The 20,309-nt window shown below is 37.9% G+C and overlaps 1 protein-coding gene across 2 annotated transcripts in view; it reads right to left on the reverse strand.

Annotated features, from left to right (window-relative positions):
* The window catches only part of LOC307126351 (GTPase IMAP family member 9-like), a 584,370-nt gene extending 564,063 nt beyond the window's left edge, over positions 1-20,307 (reverse strand). The window contains exon 1 of one of the 2 annotated variants that reach the window (XM_079816814.1): positions 20,018-20,307. The gene's annotated coding sequence lies outside the window, so the exon portion shown is untranslated. The remainder of the gene's footprint in view (positions 1-20,017) is intronic. The other variant, XM_079816817.1, reaches the window with a different exon arrangement.
* Positions 20,308-20,309: the final 2 nt, after the last annotated feature.

Raw genomic sequence — 20,309 nt, forward strand, 5'->3', positions numbered from 1 at the left:
TCCAGGAACCGATATTTCTCTGTCTCCCTCATGTCTGCCAGGCTGAGCCAGAGATGTTGCTCCTGGACCATGAGTGTGGACATCGCCTGACCAATGGATAGGCCTACCCTCGTGTATGTTCACGAGTGCCTGGGCCTGGTGCACCTGGAGCAACGCCATGGCATGCAAAGCGGACACAGCCTGTCAAGATTCAAGATTCAAGAGTTTTATTTGTCACATACACAGTTATATACACAATATACAACTGGCAGTGAAATGTAAACAGGTCCGCTCCATGGACAGTGCAAATAACAGTTACAAGAAATTAAAATAGAAATAGAATAAAATTAGAATAAAAAGTATTAACATAAGTAGAATTATAAATAAATTAAGTAAAAGATAAAAATAGGAAATAAGATAAAAATAAAAATATAAAAATAAGTGGATATGATAAGTGAGATAAACTGTAGACTTAAAAAAAGTGGTTAACATAAAATATATATATATGTATATATAAAGAAGTATAATGTGCAAGGTTTATTACAGGTTGTTACGCAGTAACAATAGGAATGTAAAGTGCAGTGCAATGGCGGTATGTGGATGTTAATGTTAAAAAAAAAACTGGATGTTTATGCGTGTGCGGGGTGAAGTGAAGTCACGTGACTGAGTTCAGGAGTCTGATGGCCTGGGGGAAGAAACTCCTCCTGAGTCTTTCAGTCTTTGCCATCAGGCTACGGAAGCGCTTACCAGATGGCAGCAGGGTGAAGTGAGGGTTTGCAGGGTGATTAATGTCTCTGATGATTTTAGTAGCTCTACCTCTGCAGCGTTTGGTGTAGCTGTCCTGCAGAGACGGGAGAGCTGAGCCTGAGATGCGCTCGGATAAGCGCACCACTCTTTGCAGGGCTTTGCAATCGTGACTGGTGCTGTTCCCGTACCACGCTGTGATGCACTGAGTCAGGACACTTTCTATCGCCCCTCGATAGAAAGTTTTCAGGATGGCTGGTGAAACCCTGAATTTCCTCAGCTGGCGCAGGTGGTACAGTCTTTGCCTGGCTTTTTTCACCTGTGTCTGGATGTGTGTAGTCCAGGTCAGATCCTCTGAGATGTTCACACCCAGGTATTTGAAGCTGCTCACTCTCTCTACCGGTGTCCCGCTGATCATGTCCACAGGCCTTGTAAGCCTTCCCAGTCAGACTGGAGGAGAACTTACAGGCCTTGCATCGCGACGGCACGTTCCACTGGCGGGATTTCCCACGTACCCCTTGGCTGGCCCGCCATCAAGGGTAGTAAGGAGGGAGGAGCCACTTGGCCGGTTTCTAGCAGAAAAAGGTGCCGTCCATGACCTTGTGAGCTCCTCATGCACCTCCGGGAAGAAAGGCACCGGGGCGGGACGCTGAGAAACCAATCATCCAACCTAGAAGGCTCGGGACACGGTGGAGGATTCCACGTCCAACCTTTTCGGCGGCCCAGGAAAGCATAGCCATCAACTCAGGGCCACGACTCTCCCAGAGCGAGGCAACGCAGCCGAATTTTCATCCTCCGAGGACTTGAACTCCCCCTCCGATGCAGTGATTGCCATCTGCTCGCCTGCCAGAGTCCCGAAGGTCACCACTGGACGCCCTTGGGAGGGGCCAGTGGCTTCCTCTGGAAGCTCTACCGGCTGCGGCGCTTCAGAGGTATTAAGGGCCCGCAGTGGGAACATGAACTATCCAAAAAAGCTGCCTCAGCGTGCTGAATGCCCAGGCACGAGACAACGATTGTGACCACCAGCTGGCAACAGGGAATGAACGCATCCAGAAATGCACAGGTGGAATGACATCTTGAAAAAGACGCAGTGTAGCTCTTTTAGAGGAAACCGCTATTTTAATAGTGCTGAAGCACCCAGGGACAACCGTAACAGAATTACAGGGGGTAGTGCAGCCTGTATCTGCTCTCACTGTGGAATGCCCTCACCGAACCGACAGGAAGCTTGCTGTGAAAACAGCAGTTTGTTTACTTCTGTGCTTCAGTGAGCACGTGGTCACGCTGAATGCATCTTTTCTCCAACACAAAAGCGTCTCTCTCTCTTGCTCTCTCTCTCTCTCTCTGCTGACAGTCTCTCGCGAACAGTCTGCTCTTCACCCAGGGTATCTGCAGGTTTCACCAAGTCAAATTTAAGACTTTTTAAGACCTTTTCAAGACCATTATGAATTAAATTTAAGACCTATATCACGCAATTAAAAAAAAAAACGTACAAAAGGAAATGCAGAATCACAAAATTACTTGCAAAGCAAATTAATTTATTAAAATTGAACAAAGTATTAGTAATCTTGCACTTCCTCATTGCTCAATCCCACCAGGATTAATATACAAACACACTACCGGTCTAAAGTCTGAGAACGGTAAGATTTTTTTTAATGTTTTTACATTCTGCTCACCAATGCTGCATTTATGTTATTAAAAATACAAAAAGCTGTAATATTGTGACAGTTCTGTTGTGACTGTTTTCTATGTGAATATATAGTAAAGTGTCATTTATTACTGTGATCAAAGCTGAATTTAACATCATTACTCCAGTCTTCAGTGTCACATGATCCTTCACTAAATCACTAATCATTCTCATATGAGGATCTGATGATCAACAAACATTTATGTTTATTATCAGTGTTGAACACAGTTGTGTAAAACATTTTTTTTGGGATTCTTTGATGGATAAAAAAAAGTAAAAAAAAAAAAAAAAGATTTCTGAAGGATTATGTGACTCTAAAGTCTGGAGCAATGATGCTGAAAATTCAGCTTTGTATCACAGAAATAAATTCTATTTAAGATATATATTGAAATATAGTTATTTTAAGTAAAAAAAATAAATAAAAAAAAACATATTCACAATAATACTGTCTTTGCTGTATTTTGGATCAAATAAATGCAGCCTCGGTGAGCAGGAGAGACTTCTTTAAAAAACATTTTAAAAATCGAACCGTTCTCAAACTTTTGACCGGTAGTGTGTGTGTATGTATATACATTTTTTGTGAGATCAAAATTACTGATTTTGTGATGGTCATTTTCAGAAATGTGCATGTTTCTTTTTTTTTTCATAATTAGGATGCCACATTTACCATATCATTATATTAGATGCACAATAGTCACACATGGCAATAAAACAAACAAAATGCATGAATCTTGTTTGACAATAGGACAAATAAATACAACTTAAATATACAGATACAAACAGTGCTTTAAGTTTAGGGCTACTGTTTGTTTTTCCCCGTTGTTGTTGTTTGATTAATACTAACGACACAGGCAGGAGGGGGTATAGGCTAGGCTATATTGGGTTGCTTTCACTTTAAGACCTACAGTAATGATGAGCCCATAGATATGGATATGTATGAATATGCCTAGATTCGGTTCACTCGCGCGAGCGCTGAGGCGGCAAACGCCTGCAGAATCCGCGGCCAGTCTGACATCAGTCCGTGTGTCAGTAGCGAATGAGTTCGGGGTTTTCACCGCTTTTTAAACTCTTTGTTTAGTGCTATCGGGCATATCAAACTTTTATTTGGTCATTATACGAGATGACAGGTGAGAAAGATACGCCTTTGCTATCACGATCGCGTGAACTGGAAGAACTGGAGAACTGAAGCTGAAGAATAAAATCCATTTGATGCGTCTGTGGTACAATCAGAAAGAGCCTCGCGCCAATAACATGAAAGCTGATTGGCTGCTATATAAGATGCATGTTGGTCTCTCACTAGCGAAAAAACGAACTAACAACACACACACACACACTCTCTCTCTCTCTCTCTAAAACATCGCGGGAGCATTTCAATGAGCAATGGAGTAGCGTTACATGGACTTAGGAAAATTAAGACCCGTTTAAAATTATTTAAGACCTAGAACTCAATACTTCAGCGAATTTAAGACTTTTAAGGCCTTAAAATTTTGATTTTGAATTTAAAGACATTTAAGACTTTTTAATATCCCGCGGGGACCCTGTCACCAACGCCATTCGCAACGAATTCGCGCTGCATCCGCTTCCGGTTTGATACCCGCGATGCGGGGTGGAGCACGAGATGCAAATCTCGCACACCAATGGCCATTGGCCCCTTCTCTATATCTCGAAGCTGATAGGGTTGATCCCCAATTCGTAGGTGACGTCTGATGTACGTCGAACGTGACCGACTGAAAGGGAACTATTGTTTACGATAACAAAATCAATTTGGCCATATGCACAAAATACGCCCGCCTCCGCAGTGCACTGTCAACTCGCGGACTCGCAACAGACGCTGGGGAACACGCCTTTTAAAACTCATCTCCTCACAATGGAAATGCTGGAACATGGTAAGAATAGTTAAGATATGCTTTATTTTTACATTTACGTAGCCAGTAACATATCTGTTCATTGTTTTGCTTTATGTTTTTTCATTCTGAAATGATCGTGGCAAACCAAGTTAGCTCTTCATCACATTGTCATTAGTAGATTTGAGTACAAATTAATTTGGTAAATAACTTTTTTAGTAAAAAGCTATTTGGACGGAATTTCCTTATCTTTCTGGGAGGTGGGAGGTGTGTGTGTGTGAGTGTGAGTGTGTGTGTGTGTGTGTGTGTGTGTGTGTGTGTGTGCGCCACCAGTCTGTTTTTGGAGTATTTCATCTTTTCCAAACATCTGAGTAAAGTAAGTTTAAATACCGTTGTAATACCATTTATTTGGTTTACATGCACATTCTTAAACCGATTATGTTAAATAAACCCATTATCTCTTGCGCTGCTGCCTCGCTAGCATCGGCCTGGAATTGATAAGGCTCTGGCCCTGTGTCTACAGACAATTCACTCTCTTTCACTTCAGGTGAAGTTGGGGGAGAATGACCGCTCTGTTGCAAAGCTACTGGCGTCACTCAGTCACTCTCCACCTTTGCGAGTCTGACAGCTGTCAATCAATCTGTCACTGCGAGTCTCAGGGGCACGCCCCCCGGTCAGCCCCGTCCTCAATTCATCCCCCCTGTTTCCAGTGGGCTCTGCCCACTTTTCCAGCATTTTTCAAATATTGCCAGTGGGTGCAGTTAGGGTCATGTACGGTTAAACTAAATCAAACAGGCTCCTTAAGAATAAATAAGTACTCTGACTTTGAATTAAACATGTGATTTAATACTGTCATAATTTAAACTGTAATAGCCTATTATAATCTGCCATCTGCAGCTTTGTGATTTTTAGCCATTTTTGTGAGCCATTAATTACACACATTTGTCTAATCAAACGTGGAAAATAGACTAATAACTATCAATAATCATTTTAATTTGATATAAACCGTTTTTAGATTTTTATAGTTCAATTAGGCTACGTTTAGTCACAGCTAGTTTTCTTCCCGGAACTACAGTATGTAGGGTTTGTTTCTGGTGGGACACTCATTAGTGGCGCTCTCTGTGCTCCTAGCGCGTTAGTTGTGTTCCTTCGGTATTGCTGGCATTTTCATCAAATAATATTTGTAGACTGCTTTGGTTAACCGAAATAATAATTTAAGACATGTTTGTACAGTATGATTGTTGTATTGGGATATTTCTAGAGGTGTGTACTTTAATTAACTGTATTTTTTAATTGTTTAAATGTAACTTATATGCTTCGATTAGCATTAGCCGGTGGATGCGCCCTGTTTTACATGTAAACATGCCTTATGTGGGTCTTTACAGGTATGTTTGGGCTTTCTTTTAAGTCCATATACGTTTAATTATATAAATAAAAGAACTAGCCTACAAATACTTGTTATCTTTGTTTTTGTTTTGTTTTTTGTACCAAGGGTGTAAAGAAATAAGGATTCTTAGTGTATATGTTTATTAATTTTGTAATGAATGAATTGTTAGCCCATCATTGTGTCATGACTTTACTTCAGGGGGCACGGCATTACTATCTCATGGTTAACTTACCATACACTAACATCAACTCATGGCTTGTTAATGCATCATTGTGTCATGACTTTACTTGAGGGGGCACATCATGATTAATTCACTGTTAACTACTTACCAAATTCAGCTCATGATTTATCATAAACTTACTATCAAATACACATGTAACTAGTATTCAGCCCAGTTAAGAGAATGGAGGTACAGTATCATCACGGCCTGTGTCTGGCTGGAGAGAGAACTATACAGATCCCAGCAGACGATCCCTAACTTCCTGACTTTACGGCATGTTTCCTGTTTGGTTATTTTTTGGGAACTGATTTCTCAGGAACTGTTATAAGTCACAGTAGGTTTAGTTTGATGGGAAAGAAAATATCACAAAACAGAGACCTTTTGAGATAAAATATAGCAGATTTAGGATTTTCTATGTTTGATAAGGGTGATCAGTGAAAGTAATGAAAAACTATTCCTGTGGCTTTCTGCTTCTGATAAAAATTGTTTAAATTATTACAATAATACATTTTAAAATGTATTTCAAAGTCAAAATATTTGTTATTCATTCTTAGAAAGCCTGTTTGATTTAGTTTACCCATACATGTTAATTAATGCATTAATTATCAAACATGTACTAACATGTATTAATGCTGCTGTAATTCAAGCATGAATCCTTATGACTCCTGTCTTAGTTCATGATAGTTCTTCATTTGTTCATGATTAGTTCATATCTTCACTAATCATGAGTTCATGTTGAATTAATCATTAATTCATGTATTAATACATGATTATTCATGTACTGTTATTGTAAAGTGTTACCATGATATCGAAGTGATGGCAGTCTGGAGAGCAGAAGACATTCGTCTGATATGAGGTGATATAATTGCATAAATACCGTTCGGTTTCTCTCAGAAACCGATCGTTTCGTGTCTTAAGACGTCAATGTGTCGTCACGAGTCGCGGGGTTTAATTTGAAGTTGTCTGTCCATGTTTTTTTTACTCTAATAGAATTAGACCCCATTGACATGCATTATACAACTGACACACAGCAACGGTTGGAGTTAAAAATCTTAATTTGTGTTCTACTGAAGAAACAAAGACACCTACATCTTGGATGCCTTGGGGGTAAGCAGATAAACATCAAATTTTCGTTTTTGGGTGAACTATCCCTTTAAAAATAAACCTTTTTTAAAGAGATAGTTCACCAAAAAAATCTGTCATTAATTCCTCATGTCGCTCCAAACCTGTAAGACCTTCGTTCATCTTCAGAACACAAATGAAGATATTTCTGATGAAATCCGAGAGCTTTCTGACCTCTCCATAGACAGCCATTTAATGAACACTTTCAAGGTCCAGAAAGGAAGTAAAGACATCGTTAAAATAGTCCATGTGACTCCAGTGGTTCAACCATGTTATGAAGCGACGAGAATACTTTTTGTGATGAAATTAATAAAATTAAGGTTGAACCACTGGAGTCACATGGTCTATTTTAACAATTTCTTCTTTACTTCCTTTATGGACCTTGAACGTGTTCATTAAATGATTTCAGATTTCATCAGAAATATCTTAATTTGTGTCTGAAGATGAATGAAGGTCTTACTGGTTTGGAATGACATGAGGGGGAGGTATTGATGATAGAATTTACATTTTTGGGTAAACTAACCCTTTAATGCTCATTAATTTAGTTCTTAACATGGTGGATATGGGTTAATCTTTCAGCATGAAGAAGTTTTGTGTGTGCAGCGCAGAGAAGTATTAACCACTAGAGCACCAAATGTAACAGTGTACCTATAAATGTCAGATTGTACACTTTTGTTTTAAAGGCATTGGTTATGTGTATTCTTTAAAGGTGCCCTGCCACACAAAACCGTTTTTAAATATGTTAGGTCCATATGTGTTTGTGTTATGTCGTGAATGTGAAAATGAACTGCTACCTCCTCTGTCAGCTCTAGCCACTGAAAAGAAATAAGCGGAGAAATCATGCCGATTACAAAAGCTGGTTAGTCTGATGTGGTGTTGCCTGAGCTCATTACTATTCATGAGCTTGCTGAGTTGAGAGCACGCTCACAGAATTTGTCTTGCTCAGTGACAGTTTTCGTATACAGCAAGTTCCTCTACTTGTTGCATATATATATATATATATATATATATATATATATATATATATATATATATATATATATATATATATATATATATATATATATATATATATATATATGACAATATACCTGAAGAAGCCATTTCTGCAGCGATTCCAGAAGTTAGTAAACAAAGTTCCTCTACTTGTTGCTGGGTAAAGGGTAAAAAAAATCCAAAAAACTGCCGTACTGGCGAGCTGACTTGTTTTCCTGATGTATCAGAAATTTCCTTGCTCACTGCACTCTTTTTCCACTTGTCACTCCACGCCGGTTCTGTTACTGAAGAATCCAACACGAGACAATGATATGGCACAACCAAAAAGGAGACAATGATATGGCGCAACCAAAAAGGATACTGTTACATGATTGGCTGTTAGCGTGTCACTCCCTATGTTGCTAGGTTACCAGAGAGTGAGTGCCTTTGGTCATGCAACCAAACTTGCTTTGCAACCTCTGGTTTCTTCCGACAAAGAATACAAAATAAAAAAAAGTTTTATCTAAAGCATTTTTTATTGATATCGATTACGTGTATATCGCGATACATCAGAGTCCTGCACGGTAGCGGGTACCCATGCGGGTGCGGGTACCCTGTCTTGCGGTTTTCCTGTAGCTCAAAAAGTAGAGCATGGCCCTAGCAACGCCACGGTCATGGGTTCGATTCCCAGGGAAAGCAAGAACTGACAAAATGTAAAATGTGTACCTTCAATGCAATGTAAGTCGCTTTGGATAAAAGCATCTGCCAAATGCATAAATGTAAATGTAAAATGTAAAGGATGCTCATAGCCAGGCTCTCATTGGCTAGCTGTTAGCCAATTAGAGTCAAGCAGCTTAACTTGTTGAATACTAATGAGAGTCTTCCTGCTTTTACCATGCTAGAATGGCTTGAAACAAGGTAACCAAGGCATTTTTACCACAAAACATGTTACAGAGTAGGGCTGGGCTATAAAACAATAACAATATGTATCACAGAGTCCTGCACAGGTCCGATTTTGTAAATCCGCACCCGTCCATAACCGCAGTGCTTAAAACCGCATCCGACCCGTTTTCCGACAACAGCACTAATTAAAATCCACACGCGCTTAAAATAGAACCGACACCTGACCCGCACCCGAAATAAAATCAGTTTAGCATATCACATTATAGACACACATACTGTTCGATAGAACTGCTTGTGCTTGGTTTGTTACCACGGTTATCTGCGTGCTTCCTCAGCGATTAAGTTCCACGTTTGCGTCTACAGGATCCATCTCGAGGACTGCGGTTGTGATTCTTCTGGGAGGGCGCGCGCGTGGTTGTGATTCTCCAGGGAGGTCGGGCGTACAAATAAACTGATATGGATTTGAAATTATTTTATCAACTTGAAATACTGACAAGGCATATTTTTGTAGATGTGTTCCTAAAAATATGCATATATTTTTTAGGAACACATCTACAATATAATTATAATTTATATAATTCATATAATTTCGTTTGCACGTGACTGTTTTAAACCCGTGTTTAGACCCGTGTTTCTCCCTTGTCCGACCCAACCCGCACCCGTATCTGACACCGTTAGAATGTTTTTCAATCTTTTTTTCTTTGTCGGAAGAAACCAGAGGTTGCAAAGCAAGTTTGGTTGCATGACCAAAGGCACTCACTCTCTGGTAACCTAGCAATGTAGGGAGTGACACGCTAACAGCCAATCATGTAACAGTATCCTTTTTGGTTGCGCCATATCATTGTCTCGTGTTGAATTCTTCAGTAACAGAACCGGCATGGAGTGACAAGTGGAAAAAGAGTGCAGCGAGCAAGGATATTGTTGATAAATCAGGAAAACAAGCCAGCTCGCCAGTATGGCAGTTTTTTGGATTTTATAAGTCTGACCGTAGTCAGACCAATGTCGTCTGCAAATTATGCAAGACCATCGTCCCCACCAAGACTGGTAACACCACAAACTTGTTTTAAATACTTTCGTCTGTCTTCGCAGCGCGAGCGTCCGCTGACTGCACGCGCGCCTCGTCCGTTTGATCACTGTCTGTATAGGTGTGTCAGTTTCAGCGGCCGCGACACACGAGTGAACGCGATCATCTGTGAACGCGATCGATCATCTCTTCCTAAAGAATAAATATGAATGAACATCTGAAGGTATGTTGAGGAACCATTGCAACTTACTGAAACGTTTCATATGTAGTGTAATCGCTCAATCAGTGTTTCAACGGCGGAAATACCTCAATATAACTGCTTGTAAACTAAACAATGTCATGTAACGTTAGCATCACATTTACCTCAGGCAGTCATTCAGTGTCCACATAATTTTATTCAATAGAGAAATCAACTCTTTAACTAAATATATGCACTATATTAGCCTATATATATTCATTATATTCTACTTAACCTGTTAGTGATGTCTTGATTATTTCATGTATGTTTAAATAAACCTGCCATGAAAATGACAGACACAGTGTAAACGAATTGGAGAAAAAACAGTTTTATAATTAGATTTAGAAGTTAGTGCAAAAACTGCCTTATATGAAGTTTACATGTTTGCACACAATATGTTATTTGAGTTATTTAATTATTATACCTTAAAATAAATAGCAACTGAATTTAGGCTAATAGTTTGGGCTCTGTTATTAACCTTTAATATTAATGTGCAAGTAAGGGCTCCCTATATAGTTTACAGCAATATCTTCAATACACTTTTAGTTATAATTGAATTAATTTAAGGACAGACCTTTTTTTTCAGTAAACCACTGTTAAATAAAAATAAATAAAAAGCAATTTTATAAAACTGCTGTGACTTCAAAACCGAGGCACTTACCGAACAGTCAGTTTTGTGTGTTACACACATAATGTTTACTTTAGTAAACTTTACCAAAACCACACTTCTAACCCTTACGAAAGGAAAATATATTTACCAATATATTACTTGAAATATATTATAATATATTGTAAATATATTGATGGTACATATATACAATATATGTAATATATTGCAGTATATTGCAAAATATATATATTATATTTAAGTTTTAATTTTTTTTTTTTTTTTTTTTTTTTTTTTTAGGGGTGGAACGAAACCCAATTGGGTTTATACAGAGTTACACTCCACTTACATGAAAAACAAAAAGACACGCAGACAAATAAGTTGAATAATAAAAATAAAAAAGGGTTATCCTTTTAACTTAAAGTTACAGATGTTGAAAGGTAATGGTAAAGGAGGATCAAAAGTGAAGAGCAGCATATGAAGTATACTGCAGGAAACTATAACAAAAGGCTGTCATAGTAAAATCAAAAGGTCTTTCAACTGTCTTTTAAAGACGAATAAAGACGACATAGATCTTAAGGACAAACTTAATTTACTCCATCAGATCAGTTTTATGACCTGAAGTTCTAAAGAACGGTAAAACAAGATTTATTTCTCTATGCCTTGTTTGATGGATATGAGTATCTGAAAAAAAACTAAAAAAGTGTTGTAATGTTGGTGGAAAGTCTTCTCTCTTGTAAATAAACTTATGAATAAATATGCACGATAAATAAACATTGACTTTCTCAATTGGAAGAATCTTGAATCTAAGAAATAGAGGTGCAGAAGGAGCATATTTTGAAGAGTAGGATATCATACGCAAGAACTTCATCTGAATTTTTGAAATTCTTGCGAGATACGTGGGAAAAGTAGCACCCCAGACAATGTTGCAACAATTGTGTTCATGCGACGAACAACCGTATTAGTCCAAAAAAACAAAAATTGAGATAACCATGTGACTTGAATGTATGTGTGCCACTTTGTATACAGAATCACTCTGGGGGGTGTTCGCGCGACCAAAACTCTGTATTTTAAAATTTAAAATAGTCTCACGCGGAAAAACCGTTTATGTCCACTAATGAAAAATGGAGACGCCGGTTGCTTTCATGTCCGCTGCGTACATTAATAGGCAAAACCTCTGCAAAAAAAGGAGAGCGAACGTGAATGAATGGAAGGACAGAGCAAGGAAGTATTTGAGGAATGCTGGGAAATCCTATGTGAACCGGAGAGTAGAGCAAAAACAAGGAAAAAGTCCACCAAAAGAGGTGAGTGAAACCCGTATACAAAGTATCTACCTAAAGTTAGCGGTTACAGTCAGAGGGGCGTGTAGGCTCTGTCTACTACAGTTCATATAGCTCACTCTGTTTAAAGGATAATTTCATGAATGGGTGGAAATGAAAGCTGAGAAAATTAGGATTCAGGGGACGTTTTAAACATGTCTGTACTCCTTATAACCACAGAGAAATGAATCGAAACGCTTTAGGTGTGTCTCTAACACCAGCTCAGCTGCGTCATTCATAATTGTGTTATACGTAACGTTACTGCTGGCAGAATTGTATACATAAACAAACATAATATGTAAATATTATTATGTAAATTCATCCCCAATCTTTAAGATGTTTAGAGTAGAATTTGATTGCTTTATGTCTTCACTGAAATTGGTAAAAAAAAAAAAAAAAAAAGTAATTGACGTGTTTAAAATATTTTGATATAATTTTTGTATCCCGTTACCATTTAATGCAACACGTTGTTTTGTAATATTGTATGCTATGTTATGTTTGTTACTTGTTATTTAATAAATAATAAAAATAAATTAAAAAAAGGTAATAATAAAAAAAAAAATGCATTGATTGTGTAAGCTGATATTCTAGCAAGTAACCTTAATAGCTGCTAATAGCTCTAGTTTTTATAGCTAAAAAAAAAAAAAAAAACGCTAATGTGACTTTGTTTCTGTTAAGGGCAAGGTGTGCAAGGAGACGTGTCCCAGGCAGTGTTCAAGCCTAACAGATGAAAGAAAACTCCAGCTCTTCACAGAGTTTTATGCTGTCTCTTATGAGAGGCAGCAGGCTATCATTCTCTCTGGTTTGGAGCAGGTAGGCTAACTTAAGCAATTCATGACCATATCATGTCAACAGTATGCAATGCATTACAATGTAGGCCCATGAAATAACCAGTGAATTGAATACTACTGTATGCCTTCAATTCACTAAGACTGCACATGTGCTTGATCACTGTAAATGTTAAATTTTGTGAGGATGGATGAAGGATGACCAGCATCAAGTAGGCCACCAAGTGCATTAAAGACCACAGCGCTTTGATGCCCTAAAAGGCACACACATGGCTTATTCATTCTCCTAACCAAAGCCTACTCACATACTTAATGACCTTAACTTGACAGCATACGACAGCTAGCCTGCTAGCGTTCATGTAAACACTACATTCAGATTCACAAATCGTAATAAATTCAGTTTAGGGATGCACGATATATCGGCAACATATCGTTATCGGCCGATAAATGATTATTTTTGATGTTATCGTTGTCGGTCCAATAAAAAAATTTGACCGATATAGTCAAGCCGATAGATAATGTATTATTTTCTTCAGCTGAGACGGACGCGCTGTCCACCATGATGGGTTTGAATTGCTCTAAATATGTTTGGAATCACTTCGAAAAGGAAAATACAGTTATGTGCAACATGTGCAGCGCAAGACTTCTATAATCTACATAAAATGATAATGAGAATAGAATAGGCTGTAAAAGAGCGTTGTGTTTCAGCGCGTTTGTTGAGGGAAGAGCGCGCCCACGGAGTTACACCTTCATGACGAGCACAGTCAAGTTCGCTTGTGCATTCACAGCCTTTTGTGCCATTGTAAGTTGTAATATTATATTTATTATTATTCTGTGTATGTAATATCATATAGGATGCGTTTGGTTGAGTTAATAAACGATGCAGTAAAGCACTTCATTGTACCGGTCTTTAGCTTCAGCGCGCGCCCACGGAGTTACACCTTCATGACGAGCACAGTCAAGTTTGCTTGTGCATTCACAGCCTTTTGTGCCATTGTAAGTTGTAATATTATATTTATTATTTTGTGTATATAATCCCATATAGGATGCGTTTGGTTGAGTTAATTAACGATGCAGTAAAGCACTTCATTGTACCGGCGCGCGCATTTCAAACAGAAATGCACAGCATTAATAACTACTGGGACTGTCCTATACATAACACTGCAATGAGAATATTTCTGTTATAAAACGTAGTGAATTCTCTGGGTTTAGTTGTTTTTCAGCGCGCTGTTGTGGGAAGCGTCAACAACGCATTCTGACCAGCACAGTCAAGTTCCCTTGTGCATTCGCGTCATTTTAAGCATATGTAAGTCGTAATATTACGTTTTTGTAGTATAAACATCTGATTAAAGTCATATAGGATGTGTTTGGTTAAGTCAATAACCCGCAGTGCTTCACTGTACCGGTGATCATCTTCAGTTTCAGCACGCTCTCAAACAGGGGAAGAGCATCCACAGGAGTTATAACCCTTCACCTATGCGTGATTTTGTGCTAATATAAGTTGTAATATTATATTTATTTTGTATAAATATCTGATTGTTCTCATATATGATGCGTTTAGTTGTTAATTAAACTTCTAAGCGCTTCAGTTTATGGTTGTTCGTTCATTCTCTCCAGCTTCAGCGCGCTCTCAAACAGCAACATTATTCCTAATAGACTAGACTAATATTACAGATGTTTACTATTACTGTAATATTAAACTTTTTTTTTTCAAAAACACAGAAGCATTATTTTTTATAATTAGCACTTTTATTGTTCTCGTAATATTTCCATTCTGATTCTTTATTATGCAGCCTAAGTAATGCAGTTCAATTACTTGTTTGCATTATTTAGGTATATTATTTTTATTTTTTAGACAATATAATTTTTGGTAACATTTTACAAATAAGGTCTCATTTTATTAATGCATTAACTATCATGAACAAACAGAGAGCAATAACCTTTGTTTCTTTTAGTAATAAAATGTTTGTGTTTTGTAACAGTCCATTCACAGTTCATACCTAATGTTAAAAGACACAACTCTGGGTCTGAATATGTTGAGATTAACATGAACTAAAATTAATAAATCCTGTTGAAGTATTGTTCATTCATTGTTGGTTAACTAATACTAACAAAAATTAAACCTTATTGTAAAGTGTAAAAAAAAAAAAATTGGCCATAGGAGTGTAAAATTTATTTGAAAAGGTAAGGAATCTCACACTGGTTCAAATAGGCTACTGTAGTGTATAGGTTTGATTTATGTTGAAGTGTTTGGGACATGGCTTTTAATGGTGAGCCTTTTGTTTTTGTAATCAGGCTCTCAGAGTTTATTAAAATTTGTATTTAGATTTATCGGCCAATATATATCGGTTATCGGCTTTCAAATATTAAGAATTATCGGTTATCGGTATCGGCCAAAATGTTCATATCGGTGCATCCCTAATTCAGTTAGATTTAAACAAAAGATGTGCATGTAAACAATGACGATTTTTGCGTCATCGCAGGATTTTTTCCAGACAATCAATACATAAATCTCTCGTCTCAGGGGGACATGAGGGAGGAAAGCACGGTAATTCGAAAATACTACAGGTTTTCTACTGATACAAAGCTTAATGCTAAATCCTGAAGTATCCCTTTAATGACTGTATGTGAAAAACAAAATCCTATAATTTAATGTCAAAGAAACAATGCAATTTTGCAAAACAGACCAGCATAGTTTATTATATTTCCCGTGTTCATGAGTTGTGTTGTTTATTTTTTAGGCCTCATAGCATTCATCCTGCAGTGAGAGAGGGGATAAGAGAGCATATCCTGAGCTTCCCACGCCAACCGAACCACTACTCACGGTTGAAGGGAGATGTGGAGAGGGAGTACCTGAGCCCTGATTTAAACCTGCTCCGCATGTTCCGCCTGTACAAGGAAAACAATCCAGCATCCACTGCAAAGTTCTGGCTCTATAGGGACATCTTCAAGCAGCAGAACCTCAGTTCTGGGCAGCCAAGAAGTGACACTTGTGCGAAATGTGACGCCCTGTTCTCAAAATTAACAGCTGCTACAACAGATGGAGAAAGGTTGAAGATCGCAGCCGAGAGTGAGCTTCACCACCGGAAAGCTGAAAAAGCGTACACCCAGTTGCAGGCTGACACAGATTGGGCCAAAGCCAATGATGACTGCCATGTCATTTGTATCGACATGCAGGGGGTAGTGTTCACGCCAAACCTGACACACTCCAACGTGTACTATCAACGGCAGCTGGCCAACTACAACCTCTGTATCCAGGAGATGGGCACTGACGATCCTCCTACAATGTGCCTCTGGCATGAGGGCATCGCTCACAGAGGTTCCATCGAGGTGGCAAGCTGTCTTTTGAAGTGGGCAGAAACATCTTTCGCTCCCCTAGTCCAGGCAAAGGAACGAAAGCTCATCATCTATAGTGACCGATGCTGTGGGCAGAACAACAACTGGCGAGTCCTAAACCTCATGGCCCTGCTCGTATCTAGAAGGTACTTCAGTCAGATAGAGCAGAAGTTCATGGTGTCTGGTCACTCCTTCCTTCCCTGTGACCGTTCATTTGCCACGCTGGACAAGAGGCGTAAGGTGTCCACACTCCACACCCCCAGCGATGTTGCCGAGATGATCCGTGGAGCCAGGCAGCAGCATCCATTTAAAGTAACTGAGATGAAATGTGCAGACTTCAGGCAGCTTCCTGATGCAACATTAAAGCGTCCACCTGGCCTCCTAATCACATCTATGATGTGGTTGAAAGTGACAGGTAAAAAAACGAAGAACTAAACTAAAACTAAACTGGTTTTCTGAGATTAACAGTGTTAGGGATATGTGCGTGAAGGAAGAATCTTTATTGAATTTCTTGTTGAATCATGATTTCAGCTGCTGATCCATGGTGTGTCCACACAAAAGGGAGCCACAGCCTTTACGAGGGATGGAAGACCTGGCTGATCACCAAACAGAGGAAGAATCAACCACCTCCAGCTCCCTTGTTCTCCACCACGTATGCTCGTGCTTACGAGGACCCTCTGCCCGTCAAGAAGGAGAAGCACCGTGACCTTATGAAAATGCTAGCCTACATGCCAGCGGAGGCCCAAGCATTTTATGGGACATTAGAATGTGAAGAGTAGCCTGGTATGTGTAGGTCATGTGCAGGGTAAGGTGGGGTATATTGTGTATATTGTGTAAAAGTAATCATAAAAGTAGTTGTAGCTTATCTTGTATGCCTTATCTTATGTTGTATAATAGGAATATATAGGTATTTATTTATTTAGTAAATGAATGAATGGGGTGATTATTTATGAAATGTATTATAAAAGTTAAAGGAACAAAAAAGGAAGATGTATATGTAAACTAGCATATGGAACTATAGCATGGAATGATGATGATGTATGTATTGTAAATATGTATTGTTTACTGTTATTACTGTTGTTTATTGTTTGTATGTATTGTTTATTGTATGTACGGTTTATTGTTTGTACTGATGTTTATTTTTTGTACTATAAGTAGGCCTATGTATTGTTCATTGTTCGTACCGTATTGTCCGTGTTTTTGTTCTGTGATTTACGTTGGCAAAAAATAAAAGAAATTTAAAGAAAGAAATGCTTAATATTTTCTTTAAGGTTCTGTTACTGTATTAAAACTAAGATAAAGCAATCAAATCTCCAGTGGCTTAAAATGATAGGATGAATTGGACTTATACTGTTATTCCACATTAACTGGACATATACTGTTCTTCCACATTCCAGAAATGTAAATTACTCTAACTTTTTATTTTTAAGATTGATACTAAAAAATCTTATCTCATTAGAATTGGGAAGCTTTTGTTGTCTATCTTCAAGTAAAAAAAAATAAAATACATATAATATTCAGAATCCAAATAAAAAAAATGTATTATTCAAAATGTGCAAATATGGACTTGTATGGTTCTTCGTCTCAAGCCCTCAATTCATAAAGGGGAATAAAAAGCTATAGTAAAGCGTTAAATGAGCAGATGAGTGAATTGAAGGTAAAACAATTCTTAGAATATTTAACATTTTAGAGGATCTTGTACAAACTAGATCAACATGTTTGGACCAAGTTAAACCTTCATCAATCAGGACACCGAGAAATTTTGTTGAAGCCACTTGAACAACTGCAGCTCCATCAATTTCTTTACAAGCATGTTATTTAGGATAGAATTTATTAATATTGTGAAATATTATAAAATTACTTTTTTTGACATTGAGCGTTAGCTTGTTAATGCAAAACCAATTTGATAATATTTTTAACTCGTCATTAACATGTTTGATCAGGGTGACAAAATCCTTGTGCACTGCGATGAGATTGGTGTCATCAGCGAATAATAAGAGTAGGAAATGATTACAACAAAGGAATAAATCATTCATATAAATTAGAAACAATAAAAGGACCCAAAATAGAGCCCTGAGGAACCCCAAATGAAATTTTAGAAGTTTTAGAAAATAAACCATTGAGGTAAACAAATTGTTCTCTATTAAGTATTAAGTCTATAAAGTAATTGCGGAACCAAACTAAGGCAGTACCCTCCACTCCATATCTATTGAGCTTAGAAATCAAAATATCGTGTGAAACAGTATCAAAAGCTTTACTTAAATCGAGAAAAACATAGCAATCAATTTTTTATTATCCAGGGCATTTGATATATAATTTACAAGCTGTATTAATGCATGTTCTGTTGAATGTTTTTTCCGAAACCCGTATTGGTGTTTATATATGATGTTATTAACAATTAAATGTTTGTTTAATTGTTCGTAGACGAGTTTCTCAAATATTTTAGAGATACAGGGCAATATGGATATGGGACGATAATTGCTAAACACCTTAATATCACCTGATTTAAAAATGGGACTGACTTTTGCAATTTTAAGAGCTTGGGGAATAATTCCGGATTGAAATGATAAAGAGATTACATAAGTAAGAGGTTGAATAATATGATCAATGGTCTCCTTGAGGAGGATACTCTTAATGCCATCGTGGCCAGGGGCTGAGTTTTTTAAAGATAAAATAATATCTCGGACCTCCTGCGTAGTTGGGTGATCAAGATTAGGGAGGGAAGAGTACCGCCCATTTATTTGGCTACATGGATCATTATCAGTCTTCTGGATATTGTGTGCTAAATCAGAACCAATTTTGGTAAAAAAAATGATTAAAGCCATCAGCTATATCAATGGGGTCTGATAGACACCTATCATAGTCCCTCATCTCTGTGGGTGCAGATGCAGCCTTCCTATTACGACACAGTACCTGATTTATAATGTTCCAGGTTGATTTAATGTCATTAGAGACACGATTAAACTGGTCTGCATAAAACCTTTTTTTAGTCGCCTTAATTAAGCTTGTGAATTGGTTCCTATATTTTTTGTATGTTTCTAGGTTATGAGGAGTGGGCTTGGTGACAGACTTGCGATACAACCGATTTTTCTTTCTAGATAGTTTCCTCAATTCACCGGTAAACCAGGGTTTATCTCTAACTACTTTGGATTTCACAGCTATCAGAGGAAAACTGGATTCCAGAGCAGAATTAAAGAGAGTCAAAAATAAGTTATAGGCTTTAATAGCATCCTGCAACAACATGACCTCATCCCATATGATAGAGCTGATGGCTGATTTCGATATTTTACATGCACATTATTAGTAGTACAAGAATCAAAAACAGAATGTATCATTTGAAAGACTGGAAAATGGTCAGACACGTCACACCATAACAGCCCTAATGACACTTTATAGTCACATGAGTTGAACAAAATGTTATCTATAAGAGAAGCTGAGTGAGTGGTAACCCTAGAAGGTTTTGTGATTAAAGGGTAGAAATTTACAGAGTACAGGGTATTAAGAAAATCATGTGTAGCAGTGTGATCAGAATGTAAGATATTCAAATTAAAGTCACCGTGTAACAGACAGAGCTTATGTTCCTTTGAAATGATATCTAAGGTTGAATCAAGTGCATCAATGAAGCAGGTGGTCTATAGATACATCCAATCACAACCGCCCACTCCGCGTTGACATTACTTTTTGCCGTGCAGACGCGTCGAGAATAAACATGTTTACATTTTAATTATTTGAGTGTTTTCCATGGTTGTGTTGACATTTCTGCCTTTATAACAGAGGGGATTATAATCAGAGAAAGGTTAAAGGGTTAGTTCACCCAAAAATAAAATGTCTTCCATTAATGACTCACCCCAATGTTGTTCCAAACCCGTAAGACCTCCGTTGATCCTCGGAACACAGTTTAAGATATTTTAGATTTAGTCCGAGGGCTTTCAGTCCTGTGAATGTAAGATCTGTGCACCCTTTGCTGTCCACGTCCAGAAAGGTAATGAAAACATCATCATAGCATCATCATTTGGTTAGTTAGACTCTTTTGAAGCGTCGACAATACATTTTGGTCCAAAAATAACAAAAACTAAGACTTTATGAAGCATGTCTTCTCTTCCGCTATCACTTCATGCCGGAAGTGGGCGGAGTAGCAG

The sequence above is a fragment of the Gobio gobio genome, assembly GCF_949357685.1.
Source record: "Gobio gobio genome assembly, chromosome: 1".
In the NCBI taxonomy this organism is placed as follows: Eukaryota; Metazoa; Chordata; class Actinopteri; order Cypriniformes; family Gobionidae; genus Gobio; species Gobio gobio.